Source organism: Microtus pennsylvanicus, chromosome X (assembly GCF_037038515.1).
Source record: "Microtus pennsylvanicus isolate mMicPen1 chromosome X, mMicPen1.hap1, whole genome shotgun sequence".
In the NCBI taxonomy this organism is placed as follows: domain Eukaryota; kingdom Metazoa; phylum Chordata; class Mammalia; order Rodentia; family Cricetidae; genus Microtus; species Microtus pennsylvanicus.
The window spans coordinates 76,786,600-76,802,993 of NC_134601.1; the positions used below are offsets into that span (position 1 = coordinate 76,786,600).

At 40.1% G+C, this 16,394-nt stretch overlaps 1 pseudogene; it reads left to right on the plus strand.

Annotated features, from left to right (window-relative positions):
• The first annotated feature begins 6,069 nt into the window (after positions 1-6,069).
• Positions 6,070-7,935, plus strand: LOC142840779 (CREB-regulated transcription coactivator 1 pseudogene; annotated as a pseudogene).
• The last annotated feature ends 8,459 nt before the right edge of the window (positions 7,936-16,394 follow it).

Consider the following 16,394-nt stretch of genomic DNA (forward strand, 5'->3'; position numbering starts at 1 on the left):
TTCTATTCTACAAATTTCCAATCTAATGATTAAAATTTGAATCATGTCAGTAATTCTAAGCAACATTCATATTAAAGTAGTTTCTGTACAATTTCTTATGTTTTATTCTTTGAAGATGAATGAACATGAATTGCAATTCCTAATTTTTAACACGTTTGGATGTCTTTTAGCATTTTATCTCACTTCTAAATTAGGTATAAAAGTATCATTTTCTACATTTTGTTTTCCACTGTGAGTTTTTTCCTAGCCTCATACAAAACTAGAGGAAGCATTTATTATTATTATTATTATTATTATTCCTCAAAATGCTAGCATATTATTTTCAAGTTTTAATCCCTCTTTTGTAGCTTTGATGAAATTCCTTCCATATAAATATTAAATGATGAATGATATATAATATGAACTAGTTAGTTACACTAGGGTTAGAATCAATTACTGATTGAAACTAATCAAATAGTAGACAAAAGCCTATAACCCTGACAAATTGAAGAATGCTTTGATTCATGGGATTAAAACAGTGAGGTTATATTTGAAGGCAAAAATATAACCCTGACATTTTCCTTTTCATAGAAAACAGATTCATGATGGCAGGTAATTTTCTAATTATTAATAGAACTTTAAATTACAGCTTTTCCCCTTTCAGGTAATTTTCTTAGTAATGGAATTAAGGATTTTTGGAACAATTTTATTATCAAGATGACTGTCTATCCCACTCTGATTATGGTGCCAGAAAATGGGCAGGTAATTTTTTGTGTTAGTTGCTTCTATACCCCATATCTATCTTCATTGTGCTACTGGTACCATATCAACATACTCCCAAAGTAGATGGGAATTTTCCATTTTTATGCTTTAGTGCCTAGTTTTAAATTTTATGCTGTTTTTTAATATTTTTATACATAGTCCAGAAGAAACTTTTTTGACAAACCTAAATACTTGCTTTGGAAAATATATTAGTTAGGGTTTTCTGGAAGAACAGAACCAATAGAATGAATACACATTATATATGGTTGTTTATTAGATTAGCTTCCACTGTGAGACCCTGGTAGTTCAACAATAACTAATATTGGGGATTCTAAAATCTTCGTAGTTGCTTAGGATATAAGGATAGAGGTTTTAGCAGTCTTAATTTTGTACTGAAGACCTGGAGAACTGCTGACATATAGCTTATTTTGGAAGCTCAGTGGAACAAGGTTTTGTCATCAGTGAAGGAATATTGCAGAGACCTGAAGACTAATTTGCCAGTGAGAGTAAAGGCAAGCAGAAAAGAAAAGAAACAGAAAGAAAGAAAATAAAGGAAAAGGAAAAGCTTGTATCTTCTAGACATATTAACCAAATTGTCATCAGAATGTGCTGCCCATATCTGTGGTATGTTTTCTCACTTTTAAAAATTTGATAGGGAAATCCCTCACAGGAGGGCCCAGCAACTTACATTTAGTTGATTCCACATTTTACCAATTTGACAGTCTATAATATGACAGGAGTTATTATTTATCTTTAGTCTTCAGCACTGCTGGAACTATTTCATCTTCAGATACAATCTTTCCAGTAACTTTATTTTCTTTGTACCTATCATAAATTTCTTTAGTACAGTGCTGATTTGGAATTCTTTTCATGTTTTATAGTAGTTATTTTATCAGTGTTAATTTTTATACAAAATAATGAGATTTTATTATGATATTTAATGCATATATATATATATATATATATATATATATATATATATATATATATATACTGTCACTTTCTCTAGGCCCCTATTCTTTTCCAACATTGTTTCTCTTCAACGTTTATGTCTAATTTTTTAGCTCCACATTTGTGAGAAAAATGATGCAGCTGTTTTTCTGAGTTTAACTTATTTCAGTAAACACAGTAATGTCAAGATCCATCCATTTCTGTGCAAATTATGTAATTTAATCAATTTTGATTATATATATATAATAACCACTAAAATTTCTTTATCTGCTCATATGATGATGGGAACCTGGGTTAACTGCATAATTTGTTTATTGCACTATTGTAACTAGTACCAAAATTAACATAGGTATGCTATATATCACAATTATATGCTGACTTTGGTTCCTTTACATATATCTACCTAGAAATACTATTTTTAGATCATGCAGTGTTATTATTTGGTTTTATGAAGAACCTCCACAATAATTTACATAGTAATTGCACTAATTTAAATTTCTACCAATAATGTTGAAATTTTTTTAGTCCACATTTTAATGGCATTTTCTTTTTGTTTCCTTACTGATAACCATTCTTACTGGGATGATATGAAATCTTTGCATACAAATATAGTTGAGAACTGTGATTCATGCCTATAATCCCATCTCTTGGAAGATTGATACAGCAGGGATAAGATTTCAAAATCCATCTGATCTATACTGCATTAGAAGACAGAATGTAATATATTAAATTCTACCCCAAGACAAATAAAAAATCAATAAAAGTAAAATGGCTAAGAAGGATAAAGAGGAGAAGAAAGAGAAAAGAAGAATGTAGAAGAGAAAGAGAAGATGAAGAAAAACAAAATAAAATCAAGTAGACAAAAAGAATGACAAGATAAAGGCAAGAATTAAGGAGTAAAATAAAGCATAACAACAAAAACACAAAAATTGTGTCACCTTCAAATACAGATAATTTGTATTTTTGTCTACTTTATTTCTTTTTCTTTCTTTATTAAACTAGCTAAGAGGTCAAGAACTATACAGAGCAAGATGTATACAGTGGCCACTGACTTAAAGTTTTCAGTCTTCCAATATTTAGTATACTATTCACAATAGGTTTTTGGACATAAAGCCTTTGATAAACTGAAACACTATCCATCTATTCTTATTTATTCATGTCTTTACCATGGAAAGATGTAACCTTTTTCAAACTATATAATTGAGACGATAATCTGGCTATCTTCTTGGTTCTATTTCTGTGTTATTTTACATTTATGGATTTATGTATTTGGAAACATCCTTGCTTCTCTAAGTTGAAATCATTTTGATTGTGGTATATGTTTTCAGTGCTCCCTTGACTCAGTTTGCACGTATTTTACTGAAGATGTTTTTATCTGCATGTATTAGGAAACTGTTCATAATTTTTATTATTCTGATTGTTAATTAATATAATACTAATTTTGTACAATGATCTTGGTAGTATTACTCCTCATTTTACTTTAGGGAATTGTTAAAGAACATAGGTATTAGATCATCTTATATCCAGAATTTGCAAGGAACTCAATACAACAAAGAATCAAGGAAACTAATGACTCAATTAAAATGGGATAGGGATCTAAGTAGAGATTTCTCAATAGAAGAAAAAGAAATTGCTATGAAAAACATCCAAAAAGTTTTAATAATCCCTAGTAATTAGAGAAATGAAAATTAAAAGAACTTTAAGATTTTGTCTCACCCAGTCAGAAGAGCTAGAATCCAAAACAACCAATGACAAATGTTGGTGAGGTTTTGGAGAAAGAGAGAGACTCCTTTACTTCCCTGAGTCAACTGTCCTTAACCATGGCCATAGCCTTGACCAAAGATACTCTCAATATTGCCTTATTTACAAGAAATAGAAACTTTTTAAACAGTTCTTAGGACAAGAATAACATACGGGATTGCTGATACCTTAGAAGACATGGATCCTTGTTCGCAACGACAAAACATCATTCATAATGCTCTTCCACCTAGTATTGCACTCATCATGTATCTTTTTATACTTTATCTGGAAATCATAAGGCAAATAATTAAAAATGGAAAGTAATTTCTTCTTTGGGAAAATACCAAATGGCAGGTGATACTGGTGCAGTGGGAGTGCCCAAAGACTCAGGGTTAGAAGGAAATGGGTGCTTCTGCATAGGATTTAGAAGAGGTCTTTTGGTCCCCGGTCCTGGTCAAGGCTGTGGCCATGATTGAGGACAATGGACTCAGGGAAATAAAGCTGAAGACAAGGAGTATATCCCTGTGAACAGGCTGGGCCATCTGGTTAAGGGCATAAAGATCAAGTCCCTGGAGGAGATTTACATGTTAGTCCTGCACATTAAGGAATCTGAGATTATTGATGTTTTTCTGGGTGCATGCCTAAAGATTAGGAGATCCTGCCAATGCAGAAGCAGACTCAAGCTAACCAGAAGATCAGATCCAAGGCTTTTGTCAATATGGGGGACTACAATGGTCATGTTGGTCATGGTGTAATCCCAAGGGCTATCATCTTGGCCAAGCTTCTCAATGTCCCCATGCTGAGAGGCTATTGGAGAAGCAAGATTATCAAGTCCCACACTGCTCAATACAAAGTAACAAGCCACAGTGGCTCTGTGTTGGTGGTGCATCTCAACTCTGTTCCCAGAGGCACTAGCATTGTCTCTGCTCCTGTGCCCAAGAAGTTACTGATGTTGTACAGCATTGATGATTGTTACACATCAGCTAAGAACTAACTGCACTGTCATCCTGAACAACTTTCCAAGGCCAACTTTGATGCCATCTCTAAGACCTGTCCTAAGATTTGAACCCCAGTCTCTGAAAAGAAACTGTGTTCATCAAGTCTCCTCAGGAATTTACTGTCCCTCTTGTGAAATACCCACTAGAAATTTTGTTCATAGAATACAGGCTTTAGCTGTGATCACCAAATGGGGGTTTTTATATAAAAAATAAGTTAATTAAGTTTTATAAAACTGGAAATAAATCTACCATATATCCCAGATGTATCCTTGGCTTGTGGCTGAAGCATTTGAATTCCCACTCCTCAGTTATTTGCCCAGCAATATTCTTTGGTGCCTTCTTGAAAAGAGCAAGGAAATGTAAACAGCCTAAATGTCTTTTAGCAGATGAATGGATAATAAAAATGTGATACATATCCACAATGGAATACTATTCAGGGATGTTTTAGTTAGGGCTTCTATTGCTGTGACAAAACACCCTGACCAAAGAGCTTGGGAAGGAAAGCGTTTATTAGGCTTATACTTCAGCATTGCTAATCTTCACTGAAAGAAGTCAGAACAGGAGCTCAAAAGGGACAGGAGAATCCCAGAGGCAGGAGCTGATGCAGAGGTCATGAAGGGGACCTGCTTACTGGCTTGCTTCCCTGGCTTTCTCCACCCACCTTCTTACAGCAAATGTCGTGTTTCTCTTTCTCATACTCTCTTTCCATCCCATCCTCTTCAAATGTCTGTGAGCATTAACTGTGGTAGTTGTAGATGCATCTATTGAAACTGGGATCCACTACTCTGCAGTTTGATTGGTTGTGGTTTTCTGTAAGATTTTCTATCGGTTGTAAGAAGTTTCCTTGATAAGGAGTAAGGACTACCCTTATCTATCATTATGTGGTGGTTTAAATAAAAATGCCCCCATATGCTCATTGGGAGTGGCTGTAATGGTCTGTCCTGTCCCTTTAAGAGACAATCCCCTCCCATCCCCCAGGCCAAGGAAAGTTTTCTTTTGCCATCTCTCTCCTGAAGAAGTCACCCCCTCCTCTCCTCTTTCACCTTCCCCCTTCTCCCTTTCTCTTTCCCTCCATAACCCACTAAATTAATATCCAACCTTATTCAGCATGGCATGCCTATCAGTCTCTGTCTCTCACCTGCCAAGGCTTCTCATGGGACCCACTGATCTGCCAAGGTCTCTCACCCACCACTACCCTAAACCATCTTCAGTGGCCTAGTGCCACCACTTGGCGACCTGCAGCATTTTATTTTTACTAATATAGTGGCAGTGTTAGGAGGTATGGCTTTGTTGGAGGAGGTATATCATTAACAGGTAGGCTTTGAGGTCTCAGAAACTCAAACCTGGCCAAAGTCTGACTGTCAGTTACTTCCTTCTGCTTGTAGATCTAGATATAGAACTCTTAGTTACTTCTCCAGTACCGTGTCTGCCCGCATACTGTGATGCTTCCTGCCATGACAATAATAGACTAAATCTCTAAAACCATAAGTCAATCCCAATTAAATGATTTTCTTTGTAAGAATTGTGGTGGTGATGGTGTCTCTTTGTAACAATAGAAACCCTAATGAAGGGAGGAGGAGGAGGAGGAGGAGGAGGGGGAGGAGGAGGAGGAGGAGGAGGAGGAGGAGGAGGCGAGAAGATGGCGACTTTGAACAATCCGTGGAAATTTAGCGAGAAAAATCACACTGCACAACCAGAAGCAGGCTGAGGAGACAGTGGCCTTCCAGGAGGTCATGAAGGATGTGAGCCTGACGCGGGCCGTGTGGCTTCAACTGCAGAAGTCCCAGTACCTGCAGCTGGACCCCAGCAGCGGCCAGTAATATGGCGCGTCCCTGCCCAACGTGAACCAGATTGGAAGTGGCAGTATGGATTTCTCCTTCCAGACACCGTTTCAGTCCTCAGGCCTGGACATGAGTCGGACTACACGACACCATGGGCTTGTGGACAGAGTATATCGTGAGCGCAGCAGACTTAGCTCCTCGCACCGCCAGCCTCTCTCAGTTGACAAGCATGAGCGACAGGCTAACAGCTGCCCCTATGGCACCTTGTACCTCTTGCCTCCTGCAGACACCAGCTGGAGGAGGACCAACTCTGACTCTGCCCTGAACCAGAGCACAATGGCACCCACCCAGGTAGAGTCCTTCACAGGCGGGTCCCAGAACGCACAGCAGAAAAGTGTCTTACTGCACACTCTCCCAGGCATGAATGAGACCCGGTCTGAGATGGACAAGACACTTTCTAAGCAGTCGTGGGACTCAAAGTAGACGGGTTCCAGGCCCAAGTCCTGCGAGGTTCCTGGGATCAACATCTTCCCATATGCAGAGCAGGAGAGCACAGCAGCCCTGATCCCTGCTACCCACAACACAGGGGGCTCCCTCCCTGACTTCACCAACACCCATTTTCCCTCCCAACTCCCGACGCCCCCGGATCCCGAGGAGCCCCCGTTCCTTGCTCTCACCAGCTCTAGCAGCACTGGCAGCCTTGCACATCTGGGCCTCAGCAGCACTGGTCAGGGTGTGAGCACCCCCAGCTCTTCTCCACAGCCCAGGGCAGCAGTTATCAGCCCTCTGTTCCTGAGCACAGACGCCAGACAGCAGCAGGCCCAGCAGGTGTCACCCACCCTGTCCCTGCTGTCACCCATCACTCAAGCAGTGGCCATGGACACCCTGTCCCTGGAACAACAGCTGCCCTATGCCTTCTTCACCCAGGTTGGTTCTCAGCAGCCTCCCCCACAGCCCCAGCCTCCACCTCCTCCTCCTCCAGGGTTGCCCACTGCTGCCCAGTGCCAGCCTGACAAGAGGGCCCCAGCTGCCACCGCTCTCAGTCACTGTCCCGTCCGTCCACTCTCCCCCAGTCTTCAGCAGAGAACCCAGGCCAGTCACCTATGGGGATCAACGCCACCTCGGCCCCGGCTCTGCAGTACCGCAGGCTCACCCGCTAACCAGTCTCCCACCTCTCCAGTCTCCAATCAAGGCTTCTCCCCTGGAAGTTCCCCGTAACACACATCCACCGTGGGCAGCGTGTTTGGGGACTTGTACTATGAGCAAGCAGATGACAGCCAGGCAGGCCAATGCTCTGTCCCGCCAGCTGGAGCAGTTCAACATGCTGGAGAACACCATCAGCCCCAGAAGCCTGTATAGCCCAGGCTCCACACTCAACTACGCCCAGGCCGCCATGATGGGTCTGAGCCGGAGCCATGGAGGCCTGCAGGACCCACAGCAGCTCAGCTACACTGGCCAAGGCGGGATCCCCATCATCCTCACGGTGATAGGAGAGCCCCCCCCCCAGCCTCTCTAAGGACCTGAGCAGCACACTGGCAGGTGTCAGTGATATTGGCTTTCACTGGGACCATCAGTTCCCACTGGACGAACTGAAGATCGACCCTCTGACCCTGGACGGACTTCATATGTTGAATGACCCCGACATGGTCCTAGCCGACCCGGCCACCGAGGACACCTTCCGAATGGACCGCCTGTGAGTGGCCGTGCTTGGCACCCATCACTGGTCAGTCTTCGACGGCGCCGCTCCAAACCTGGGGATGGCGATGTTCCGTCCTCCTTTGCCAATGGCCAAGCTTGTGGTTCTGAGCTTGCAATGCTGCCCAGCACCCCCTGCCAGCTGCTACCCTGGTTGTTCACCTCCCTGATGCCAGGCCAGCTATCTGTCCATCTATCTGTCCAGCTGCAGCCAGGCTGATCACAGGGACTGTGAGTGCCTGCCTCCCATGGACTTTCCCCATGCTCACTCCCTGGCCCCTTGTCGGGGATGATGGGGCCCTCATCAGTGGTCCACTTCCAACGTACCAAAAGTGTCACTCACTCCCAGATGTGTGGCACAGGGTGCTGGGGCCTGAGCATGGGAGTACCCCAGAGGCTAAGGTGCACCATCCATTCAACTGTTCTCAGCTGTCACTGCCTCTCTTTATCCCTGCCCCTCCTCTGCCATCACCCCCAGTCCTGGTCGCATCACACATGCCCACCATGCCCAGGGTGAAGAAAGCAGAGCAAAGGGACAGACGCGGAGCAGAATAAACACTATTGGATGGCGAAAAAAAAGAATAGAATAAAAAACCCTAATGAAGTCAGAAATTGATACTGGGAACAGAAATATTACTGTGATAGACCTGACCATGTTTTTGTTTGGAGGAAAGTGAATGATAGGGCCAGGCAAATATTATGACAGGCCCCTAATAACTCAGTTAAAAACTAGGCCTCAGTTAACAAAGGGCAGTCAATCACCAAAGCTCCTGACACTAGATGAGCCATGTACTCCTGGGACAATATTCCCCCACAGGTGATAACCATATAAGGACAAAGCCTGGGACTTGTCCAGACTTGTCAAAGAATGGAAAAAAGTATAGCCTTAGCCCACCCCTGCTTGCCCTAATCAGTTAGAAATAAACTAATATGATTACTACTTATATAAGCTAATCCTAAGTAGAATGGTCACACTGCTTTTAAAATTCTGGTAGCTTTGCTTAAAAGGAGCCTGCATATCACTTCCAAGGTTGTTGATATTTTGTATAGGTGTGTGACCCTACATGCTTATGGTATAATAAATGCTCTTGCTGAATGCATTTTGACTGGTGGTATTTGGGAGACTTCTCACGAACCCTAAAAATCAACTTGGGACTTTAGATTACAAAAGCAGTAAAGTGCTTTAAGTGGGGATTTATGAGTCATAATAGAAGAATCCTGGAAGACAGTGGTACCGAGGGTGATTTGAACTGTGGGCGCTCTAGTCTTTTCAGAGGAGAATAATATTAATATGTGACCTAAAGATACTTGGACTCTTGTGATATTTTGACCAAAAACACTGGCTGCTTTTAGGTCTTGTTAGAAAACTCTACTTGAAGCTAAATTGATGAGGTTTAAATTAGCATGGAAATTTCAAAAGAATGTAGCATTTGCTCTGTCCTGTGGTTATTGGTGTTTACTCTTATAAAGGTCTATAATGATAAGGAGAAATCTGAGCAAGAAAACCACAAAATGTACAGATCTAGGAGAAAAGGGGCACTATAAAGGAAGTATAGTAGAGCGAAATCCTGAATTTAAGGAAGTAAACAGATTAAAGAAAAGCCTGGGTGTTAAATGGAATAAAATGAGTGGGAACCTCAGGGAAAGATCCAACCCAGCTAAGCTTTCAAATTCTGAAAAGTAATTAAAGAAAAGTTTAGGAATGGGTGTGGTGGTGCATGACTTTAATTCCAGCACTCAGGAGGCAGAGACCAGTAGATCTCTAAATGGGAGGCTAGCCTTGTGTACAGATTGAGTCTCAGGACAGTCAAGCTTAGGTAGTTTAGGAAACCACTGAAAACAGAAAAGCGGTGAAGGTATAGCTGAATGAGGGGGGCATGTTTCAGTCTTATTTAAGCAGCAGAACTTTGCAGCTTCAGTCATGAATCTGGTTTTAGGGTCAAGGATAAAAGAAAGGTGTTATGGAATCTTGCTCAGTGGCCAGGCATATGTCAGAGCTGACCCTGCATGGAAGCCTAGAGAGGACATTGTATGAAGCAGTGAAGGTAAAGTCTGGATTGCCTTAGAGAACCAGCATCATATCTGTTTGCATGCTGCCATGCTTCTCGCCATGATGGTAATGGACTAAACCTGGAACTGTAAATCTGCCCCAATAAAATGTTTTCCTTTATAAGAGTTACAATGTTCATGGTGTCTCTTCACAGTAATAAAAACCCTAACTAAGGCAGAATTTGGTACCAGGGACTGGAGTATTGCTGTGATAGGCCTGACCATTTGAGGGGGTATTTTTGCGCCATGACATGTATGTGGGAGTTAAAGGAAAACTTACAGGAATCTTTTCTTTCCTTCTATCATGTGAGTCACAGGAATTATATTTGAATTTTATGGTTTTATAGTCAGTACCTTTACCTGGCTTAGTATTTACTTTAATGCCATACTTTTCATCTCTAATTTTATAATTTTTTACCATATTTCTTTTGCTTACTTTGGTTTTTGGTTTCTTGATCATTCTTACCTTCTAAACCAACTTTTTGATTTACTTTTTCCTCTAAATTGTTTGGTAGTGTCGTTGTCATTGATTTCTACATTGAAAATTATTATTTATGCCTACTTATGTTTAATTATTGTTTTTAAGATTTAAAGTAAATCATTACAGCAACTTGTTTGTAATTTCTCTTGCTATTTTATGTAGGCACTCATAAGTGTAAACTTCTTTCTTAGAACTTCATATGCTGTATTCCAAAATTTTTGGTAAATTATGTTTTTATTTTTTATTTTGTTCTAGGAATTTATGGTGCTTTGAATAAGAATGTGTCCAATAAGATCATTTGTTTTAATGTTTGATCCTAGTTAATAGAATTAATTGGAAATGATTAGGAGGGGTGGCCTTGTTGGGGTAGATGTGGCATTGTTGGAGGAGGTATGTTAGTGGTAGTAGGAGATTTGAGATTTCAAAAACCCTCACTAGGGCCAGTTTCTCTCTTTCTCTGAGCTGCTGCCTGAGGATTGGGATGCAGAGCTCTTAGCTACTGATTTAGTACCATGTCTGACTGAATGTTGCCATGCTTCCTTCCATGATGATCATTATGGGATAACATGCAAAAATGTAAACAAGCCCCCAATTAAGTGTTTTCTTTTATAAGATTTGCCTTGGTGATGTTGTCTCTTTAAAACTATAGAACAGTAACTAAGAGAAATTTTAAAGTTTCTTGTTTAGTAAGCCATTGAATGTTCAAGAGTTTATTATTAGGCAATCATGATGGCTCAGGTTTAGTAAGCCCAGCACTTCTGAGAATAAAGTAAGAGGGTTTCTGTGAATTTGAGGCCAGCCTGGAATACAGAATAAGGAAAACACATACACTGTGGTTGTGAGACATGTAGATCATGAATATTTCTTTTGCTGGCTAGTTTTCACAATGCCTGAAAGTGCTATTCAGCCTGCAGGGTGAGAAAAGATATCTAAGTTCTTATCCTTCAGTGGACCCTACATGTTACAATACTATCTTTCCAGGGAAAATGTACCACTGGTGTAATAGCAGCATGATTGTTATGGTAGTAACCAGTTGCCCTTTTATTGTAGTTGAATCCTTCTCCACAGAAGGGATTTCATGTTCAGTTCTATAATACTGGACAAAATCCCACATCTGGGAGGTAACAAACCCTAATAAAGGAACCTAGTGTCATTGTTTTGCTAAAGGATTAGGTGGTCAAACTATATTTTTAAAAGAATCTAGTAATAATTTGTGTTTCTATTGACAGATTGGTTTGCACTCAACCTTGAGAAGAAAAACTGCTTTCTCTAGCAGTAACTGGATAGTGCAGAGATTCATAAATGGTCAAAATTATGAGAATCAGTGACTCTGAGTTCTCGAGACACACACACACACACACACACACACACACACACACACACACACATATACATATTACTCCTTCCTACTCAAGACTTCTGGGGCATTGTGGAAGACGCAGTGAGAAGATTATAAAACCAAGAGAATAAGAAAAGCCACTGCAAAATATTATCTTCTGGGTATATCATGACTGTTTCATGCCTGAATTTATAGCCTCTGTGGTTAATCCTCAAAATCAAGCTAGTCAAGATTCAAGTATATACAAGGCAGGGGTTCCTGAAGCCCTAAACTTAACTAAGGTGTTACTGAATATTGATTGCTGATGATGGGAAGGGTAAGACTTTTCTTTGAGGGTATGGTTCCTAGTACCTATACACAAATGGGCAGCACTAATTTGATGTGGGATGCCCTTCAGTATGCTGTGAATGCTTTATTATCATTGGTTAATAAAGAAGCTGCTTTGACCTAGAGCAAAACAGAATATAGTGAGGTAGGAAATCCAAGCAGAGATACATGGAGAAAAGGGGCATTGAGAGAGATGCCAGTAGCTGCCATGAGCCTTGTGATAAAATACTGAATAATAGGAATGGGTTGACTTATGTTGTAAGAGTTAGTTAATAATAAACCTGAGCTAATAGGCCAAACAGTTTGTAATTAATATTAAACCTCAGAGTGGTTGTTCAGAAAGTGTCATCCAACGTGGGGCACAAGCCTATGACCCTGAGATTAAAAGTCTCATGCTCTACCAACTGAACAAAAGTTAGACACTAGAAAATAAAGGGCCTTTGCCTTGACTGTTGATAGTATGCTGTCCAAATTGGACAAGCAAGACACAAAAGTGGGTGGCTTACAAATTTTGCCAACACAAGGTAGGACAGTCTTTCAAAAATCCTGTTTCAGGGGTTGGGAGCATGGGGGTGGGGGTGGGGTGGGTTTAAGGGGAGATGGGGAGAAAGAAGTGAGAAGGGGAGGATAGGGAAAGCTTGAGGGAATGGGATGGTTGGGATAGAAGAGGGTTGGATGAGGGAGCAGGGAAGTAGATATCTTAATTAAGGGAGCCATTTTAATGTTGGCAAGAGACTTGACTCTGGAGCAGTTCCCAGGTGTCCAAGGAGATGTCCCCAGCTTGTCCCTTGGGCAGCAGAGGAGAGGGTGCCTGAACTGGCCTTATCCTATAGCTACACTGATGAATATCTTGCATATCACCATAGAAACTTCATCTGGTGATAGATGGAGATGGGGACAGAGACCCACATTGGAGCACTGGACTGAGCTCCCAAGGTCCATATGAAGAGCAGAAGGAAGGAGAACATGAGCAAGGAAGTCAGGACCACGAGGGGTACATCCACCCACTGAGATGACGGGACTGATCTAATGGGAGATCACCAAGGTCAGTTGGACTGGAACTGATGGAGCATGTCATTAAACTGGACTCTCTGAATGTGGCTGACGGTGGAGGCTGATGGAGAAGCCAAGGACAATGGTGCTGGGTTTTGATTCTACTGCATGAATGGGCTTTGTGGGAGCCTACTCTGTTTGGATGCTCACCTTCCTGGACCTGGGGGAAAAAGGGAGGACCTTGAACTTCCTATAGGGTAGGGAACCCTGACTGCTCCTTGGACAGGAGAAGGAGGGGGAGGGGGTGGAGGAGGGGAGGGAAGTGAGTGGAGGGAAGGAGGTGGAAATTTTCAATAAAAATAAATTAATTAAAAAAACAAATATTCTAGACTTAGACTGAAGATTGATGCTGCAAATTTGAAGAGGAATCTCGGGTGACAGTCCAGGCAGCCAACTATTTCTGTCATTTATCATATTTTTGGGAAGTCACTTGCTTGCACTTCCTGTTTACTCATTTAATATTACTTCTTTCTTAGGTCTCTGAGAGAGCTGAAGACTACATAGATTTCCTTGTTTACCAGACTCATAAACAAAACTCACTAAAGTGCTATAAAGTGTATAAGGTTGAAAAACATCAAAAAGTTTTTGATGGTAATGGAAGTTAGAATAAAAAGTGAATTAGGTACAAGACTTTGAACTCACCAAATAGATAAGGAGTATTTTCTCTGAATTTGTCAAATTCAAATGTACTAGAAATTGCTGATATATTTATTGCCTGTATATATTGTATATAGTTATTGTACTTATTGTAATGTAGTTTTTCCTATATTAGTTATAACCTTTTTATCTTACAGAAAAAGTAGAAATGTGGTGATATTTTGTTTGCGTTTTAACAAATAAAGCTTGCCTGAAGATCAGAGTGCATAGCTAGAAACTAGTTAGTCATAGAGGCAAGGTTGTGCTGGCATACACCTTTAATCCCAGCAATTCAAAGGCAGAGGCAGACAGAATTCTGTGAGGTCAAGACCACCCTGTGCCACACAAGATGGCTTTAGTATAAAGGAAAAATGGAGATCACACATTTGATCTCTGCACATGGGATCGCTTACCTTTAATTCCAGCACTAGGGATGTGGAGTCAGGAGTTAGATGACTGAAAGAAGCATGTCATTGGGAGCAGGATTGATAGTACAGTCTCCTTCCACTTCCAGTTCACTCCTTTGACTTCTTCTTTGCAGTTGAAGATATGATCTCTAGGCATTCTGCTCTGACAATATGTTGCCATGTTTCACCTGACATTATGGACTTTCTTAGAAATATAAGACTATGCTGTAGAAATTCCTGCAGCCAGTAGCCTTTAAGTTACACACCCACTTTGGCATGGCCTCCTATACTATAAATGCCAATGTAAAACATGGGTCCTGCTGCTCTTCCAGCTGTGGCATTGGGTTGCTGTTCCCCTTTCGAGCAGAGGATTGTAATCTGTGAGTCTACCCCTAAATAAATAACGCTCTATTTTTGATGGGGCATAATGGCACATGCCTTTAATCCCAGCACTTGGGAGGCAGAGGCAGGTATATCTCTATGGGTTTGAGGCCAGCCTAATCTACAACAGCTAGGTCCAGGACAGGCCCCAAAGCTACAGCGAAATTCTGTCTTGAAAAACCAAAACAAATAATCCTCTAGTATACTCAATTCTGAGCTAGTGTGGGATTTCTTTTAAGCATACACCTTCAAATAAATAAAATAAAATAAACTCTATCTTCCATAACTCGATTTTACCATGGTATTTAATCATAGCAACAAAAAATACAGTGTGTAGTACCACTGTTTGTAATGATGGTATTTGTATGTGGTGTATGTTTATACGGTATTCAAATATGACTGTCCATAATGTTCATGAGCCAATGTGTATAAATATACCTGCATATGTATTTATAAATATGCATGGATATAAATAAAACTGAAAATTAAACAAAATGGACCTTAAACATACATAATTTTCACCTCCCAAATATATCTTAACTAATCTAGAAATAAAGAGGCATATATAAATTATATTTAAGTTATGTAAAAAATTAATCTTTAAAATATAGTTGAACTTCATCATTATGAGGTCAAATGACTAGTCCATGAAGAAATCTAATAAAATTGAGTTATATATCTAGTGTCCATGTGTTGAACTGAATTGAGTTTAAAGAATTTCATAGGTAGAGAAAGTTTGGTTGCCATTCACTGGACCTACAGTTACAATAAGACAAACCAATCAAAATTTACCACTTGTTCTTTCATTCTTATTTACTTTAGTAAACATATCAATTTTCCTTTAGTGCTTTAAAAATTTGTTTTAACTGGCAAATGAAACAGGGATGTATTATGTATTAATGGGGTAACATGTAGCATTTCAATACTGACATATATAATGCATAAGTAAGTTTAAACATTTATTTTCTCATCAAGCACAACTTTATGATGAAAAAATTTAAATATATTGTAGGAGGAAAGAGCCTGCTTGTTCATTCCTGGCCACCCAGCAAGCTTAGCCCTGAAATAACCACACAGAAACTGTATTGTTAATCGCTGCTTGGACCATTAGCTCTAGCTCCTAATTGGCTAACTCTTACATGTTAATTTAACCCATCTCCATTAATCTGTGTATTGCAACGTGGCAGTGCTTTACTGGCAAATTTTTCACATTTCTTACTCTGGCAATGGATTCATGGTATCTCTCTGACTCTGCCTTCTTCCTCCAAGAATTCAGTTCCATCCTCTACACCTACTTAAGTTCTGCCCAATCAACAGGCCAATGCAGCTTCTTTATTCATTAATGGTAATCACAGTACACAGAGGGGCCTCCCACATCACTTCCCCTTTTCTGTTTAAATTAAAAGGAAAGTTTTAGCTTTAACATAGTAAAATTAAATACAATAAAACAGGTATCAAGCAAGAATTACAGTTACATCTATTTTATCTTTTATCATAACTAAGAGAAACTATAACTATCTATTCTTCAACTCCATCAAAGACTCCAGAAAGATATAACATTACCTAAGTAAACAGGAAGTACATTGTAAGCAACTTCCAAAACTCTAGAATTGACAGAGACATCTTTCTGCCTGGACAGTTACCCAAAGTTTTTTTGTACCATTGGGGCATCCATCTTCAGCCTGTAGGCCCATAGTATTCAACAGACTTTTCTATATCCACAACATCATTTACTGAAAGGACCTCCTTTAAAAAACATGTGTTCTTAGATCATTTATTATAAATCAGGTGGTTTTAGATGCATTGATTTATTTT